This window comes from Myzus persicae, unplaced genomic scaffold (assembly GCF_001856785.1).
Source record: "Myzus persicae strain clone G006 unplaced genomic scaffold, MPER_G0061.0, whole genome shotgun sequence".
Classification (NCBI taxonomy): domain Eukaryota; kingdom Metazoa; phylum Arthropoda; class Insecta; order Hemiptera; family Aphididae; genus Myzus; species Myzus persicae.
In genome coordinates this window covers 269,373-275,146 of record NW_019100703.1, presented here as the reverse complement: position 1 = coordinate 275,146, position 5,774 = coordinate 269,373, and the positions used below count along the sequence as shown (strand labels likewise).

General features: G+C 33.0%; 1 non-coding gene across 1 annotated transcript; it reads left to right on the top strand.

Annotated features, from left to right (window-relative positions):
* Window positions 1-3,731: 3,731 nt before the first annotated feature.
* Trnal-uaa lies at window positions 3,732-3,815 on the top strand. Its single transcript has one exon. It is a non-coding gene; the product is annotated as a tRNA-Leu (tRNA).
* The last annotated feature ends 1,959 nt before the right edge of the window (window positions 3,816-5,774 follow it).

Below are 5,774 nucleotides of genomic sequence, written 5' to 3'. Positions count from 1 at the left end.
ATTAGATTGAGGTCTCGTAGTATCAAAATTCATCTTAAATGTGATTAAATAAGGGCAGCGAATCAATTGAATACAAAATATGGTTTGATAAAATATTTGATCTACTTTTTGTTAATAATAATTAGTGATACACGCAGATTGCAGCAATTAATAATTATTATAAAATCAATGAATATTGTATTTAATATTTTTATAACAATTTGTATATTTCTATGCTATTTGAGGTTAACTATGTTCACAAAATATTACAAAAAAAATATATTGTATTCAATATACAAATAAAACTTCTGTTTTCTTAAAATATGTTTTGTAAGTAAGATTGGATATTAAATAATACACAATGCATTCGTTAAAACCAGTAGCTCTAAAAATATACAAATATGCATGCAGATGGTTTGTAAAAAAATTACAAAATATATGCTCTAAAAATCTAATACAAAAAATGTGTGTACACCTATACATTAGGTGATTTTTACATTTAGTGTTTAAGATTTATTACGTCCACTACTCGAGTGATTATTACCTCACCCCTCATATGAAATAATGTATGGATGTGATAATCCCCGGTTACAGTCAGGTGGTCAGCCTGGAAAGAGGATAATTAAGAAGCTTATAATTTGTTCATAAACATTACACTGAGAATTGTCCGTTTACCGTATACGATATTATTGTGTTTTATTTTCAAAATGTCAACCATAGAGCCTTATCGCTTTGAATTTTGATTGCAGCTGTTTCCATATAGATTAAATATTCAACATTACAAATGTGTACATCATTCGATCTAGTATGTTGCAGGTGCGGCGTATGGAATTTTCTACGATCACTAAACATTTTACGAATCAATAGTGAGTTAATGGTCCCTTAAACATGATTTAGTGACCCATATAATTGGACCATCAAATCAATACATTTTGCACGAAACCCGGCATTGATATATTTCCAATACAATCGTTACTATATGTGCAGTTATATGTACTGGACAATAATAAATACAAATCAACGATATAAGATATCTGAACAATCGTAGCCATATATTGTATGTACCTACTGGTAATACTAATAACAGACGGACACAGCTGTGATTTAAAAGTGTTCTAAACACGTGTTTAAAAATCAAAAACCTGATTTGTTTTTTTAAATCACATCCGTGATAAAAAATATAATAATAATATTTAATTATATGTAATCTACGTGTATCGATGCTCTTCGGCAATAAAAAAATCCACTGTAATTATTCATGTCATCGTCGTCGTAATACGTGTCCAACCATTGACATAATAATATAATATGTCAGTGTGTCCAATACACTGTATTAAACCTGGGCAGCTGGCCGGCATGGTTTGAAAATTATCCAATGTCGTCACTCGTTGTCTAGGAGGTATTCGAATGGACTCAATAGAGCATGTACACATTACAGTCGGACGCCATATTGTAGTCTATTATCCTGACGTTTGAGTCTTAACACCGCGGACGTCTGGACCAGGATGCTATCGGCACGATATTGTCATATGAATAATAGTCCAGTCTGAAGACGGCAGCGATGGATATAAATAAGACGGAGCGAAGGAAACTGCAGAAGACCGAGTGTATACCGTGCGGACTCCTCTATAGACGATTTTCGACCGGACTGCGGACGGGCGGCGGAAAATCTCATGTGAAACTGCAGTAGACGTACCGGAAGTGGTGCACATCGCAGCACGTGGGCGATCTATGAGATACCACGGATAGAAACGTCCGTGACACTGCATGGTACGTGTCCCGGTACACCAGAATTTACCGCGGGACAGTAAGAGTCGGGTGATGGATACCGTTATTGTAAATAGCGCTGCCCCCCCCCCCCCCCGAAAGGCGGTATTGGACACGGCGGTAAGTCACCACATAATATTCTCCTTAAAAAATTGTAGTTTTTAATTCTGTTATGTAACGACAGCGTTAGAGGACCTGCTATATTTGGATGATTCACTAATTCAGTAAGGGTTTTCAGCGCCTCGTGAATTATAATTTTGACCGTAGCTCGAGAGTTTCAGAAAAGATGGATCAGAAAATAAGTTCCAGTTCAGAGGTAGAACTGGGGCGGGGGCGAAGCAGGGATTTATCCGTAATTTTTCATGGGCCTGTAGTTATACAGTCTTAAGTATTGGAAGTTAGAAAACTATTTACAAATTGATTATGATGTGGTGTTGGCCACATTTGAATGAAAGAAAAAGAAAAATATAAAATCATATAAGTACAGCATGAAATATAATAACTGTCATTTATTAATTACTTAGCAAAAATAAATAGTTCAAAGTATCACAATGGTAAATCATAAATGTAATATTTTGTCTATTGTCATTTACTTTGTATGACGTTTGTCGTTTGCACCTTATGACAAATAAAAATAAATAAATTTTGACTGTGTCTGATTCGTCATTTGGTTACCCAAGCACATTGGCGCAACTAGACATTTGAACTAGGTCTGTTTTGTGACTCGATCGAACCTAGAATTGTTATTATCAAAGCACTAATTTCAAAAACAGCATTTCCAATCGTACCGTCTCCTTTTCGCAATTTTGTACTCAATGTATTTATTATTACTAAGACTTCTTCAAAAATGAACCAATATAATACGAATGACATTTCTTTTAACATGTGCAGAAGACCTTTGAACAAAATGTCTTATGGTTATACTATACGCATGCAGTCCTGCATTATAGTATACATATTATATTAATATAAAATACTTGTAATTTATTAAATTATTACCAATTGCTTGAGCCACTTCTTTGTTCGTATCTTTATTTATTTAATTTTGTAAAATATTTAATATTACACAAAAACTATGATGTATTGCTTTACAATTTTTTAGACGACACGACCACCGGGCTTCAGATAATTTAGAAATGGATAGTGATTTTAATTGCATGGATTTCTGTAAATCTTGCATGTAATAGTTTATCTTTGTCGGGCTGTGAAAAATGCACATAAACTGCTTCTAGACTCTAGGACAGCGGCTCTCAACCTTTTTGAGTTCGCGATCCCCTATAATGTCACCAAGATGTCCAACGACCCTTTTATAATGTAAGCATTAAACAATTTAACCAACTGTTATTATTGTATTTATTCGTGTATACATTTCACAAAAAAAGGTATATTATGTACACTTCAATGAACGTTTTTATCGACTATCGGACTATCCAAATATATATATATAGGTATTATAACACTTACTATTAATTATAAGATTCTAAGTGAAACAATTTGTTTCCCACGTGGATCGACGACCCTAAAATAATTGTTGGCGACCCCCCGGTTGAGAATCGCTGCTCTAGGATATACTTACGGGCGACGGTATCGATTGTTTCTGACCATTTGTACATCTCTCGACTTTGTTGTGCAGTTGATTTTCGTCGGATAGGTCGATATCATTTGTGGCTCAGTTTACAAATAAAAAAAAACAAATTGTTGAATATAAAATACACCCAAGATGTTTGTTAGCCCAGAGCACTATTAAACTGGACGAAAAATACAAAAGCGTTCCCACGTTCTACCGAGACCGAGAATCAAGATATAAAGGGAGCTCATAAAAAATCCGAAAATATTGTGTCGGAATTGGTAACCTCTCTGCTATACAGACCATAAAACGTATAATTATTCATTTTTAAGATCAAAATAAAATATTATGAATGAAAAAAAAAATATTCATATTGAACTGATAGAATATTGATGATTTTCAGCAAAGGCTTGTATACGTCAGGTTGGCCGAGCGGTCTAAGGCGCCAGATTTAAGCTCTGGTTCCCAAACGGGAGCGTGGGTTCGAACCCCACACCTGACAACCTTTAATTTTGCTATTTTTTCTCTTCAGAGATACTGATTTCCCCAAAAATTTTGGTAGCAGCTATTTAATTCTCAACGTCCAAGTCATTCGTAGTCGAATTTATTTATATCACACCAGCGCTGAGGTATATTACGCTATAGCGAGATTTTTTAATGGTGGTTTCGCCATGAGCCCTAAATCCGCTATTCCTATACCTAAATCGAGCTATAGATGCATTTTCAATTTAAACTTTTGAGCCGTGTTATTCGTACTCACTTCGCGTTATGCGCACAGTCTTTGTATTTCGTGTTCCCTAATTTTTTGTCGTCGATACTCCACTGGTTTATACGGGTAATTCGTTTTATGGGTGTAAACTTTCCGTCTGGAAATTGCGTCTGGTACGGTAATGCCCAACGGACATCTTACAAAAATATCTTGTCCTTCTATTTCCGACGTGTAACCTGCTAGACGGGGTTCTCATCTATTGTCACTTGTCAGGCGTCATGTGTACATTTTACACAAACAAGGCAGTTGATCGTTTGTATTTTCGTCTGGCACCATGTTGCCAGCCTGATGATCGTATTCGAAATTATCTTGTACTTAGGGTATTATTATAATACTTCCAACAATTGCTCGGAGTCGGAGACAGCTCTAAATAATTCACGCGTACAGCTCTTGAGCGACCTTGATCTTATTTCGACACTATAGGTATTTAACATTTATAATTATTACGCACTCGGAGAATATGCAATAGAATCAATATTATTATTACTCTGAGAATATAATATAATATCTTTTTAATAATCATTATATTATAGTCAAAATTATCGTAGGGACTAAGCATTTTTCGTACTTCGATTTTTTTATATTTATTAAGAAAAAGTTAAAATTTTCCATTTAAATGTTTAATATGTTTTGCTTGCATTCTTCCCATTATCCATGAGTTGCAGTTCTAATTAATGGATTTTGTTTATGATATATAGTTGACTAGTCTATTTTCTGAAAAAATATTTATCTAATTATTTTTTTAAACATAAATAATTCACATTGATACTATAATACTATTACCGCTAATCATTATAGTATTATTTCGTATTTTATTATTATAGAGGTTACACTACAAAATCCTTTTATAAGTTTGTAAATTTTGTTGTATATTACTATTATTAATATGTTCTACATTAAAACTTAAGCGATACAAAAATAAGAAAAAATAAATTTAAAAAACATTTTTTTATACTTTGCATTCCCTCCTAGTTTATTTCTAATTCAATCACTGCTTAAAAATCACAAAACTGTATTAAACGGATTAAAGTTAATGAAATAATAAATAGTTTATTATGGTATTTATAGTTGGGTAGTTGGATCTATATTATCATTAAGATAATTGAACTTAGATTTTAGGAAATTAATCATCCAGACTAGATTTCCAATTAAGTGTCATTTATCATCTTATAATTAAATATTTAAACTTTACAAAAATTCTGATATCTTTCAATAAATAAACTTCGTCAAAGAACAGCTATCATTCTTCAGTAATATAAAACTATACATGTTGTATTCAAGATATCTTTATTTTAGAATTACACTATAAATAACTAGTGTTGAGTCCAGATAAATTATAATTGTGTTATCTAGATAAAGATAAAGATAACTGAATTATTTATTTATCTAGAAAAAGATGAAAAAAAAATTTGAAAAATTAAAAAAAAAATTTTTTTTTTTACACCGCTAGAAATGTTTGCATTTTTTTCTGATACTTTTCAATTTTCCTACGTTCTGGCCTTCGAAACGATACGCTCCAAAGCACCTTATCACAAATCCTTATCACCTCTGACTTTTGAGGTTCAACCCACCTACAGACGCGACTTTTATAATTGCAACGACTGGGTCGCCGTGGACCGAAGTCCACTCTCAGCCCACTGGGGTCTGGAGGCTCCCTCATCGACACTTAATTTTTTTAATTATTTCGTTGTA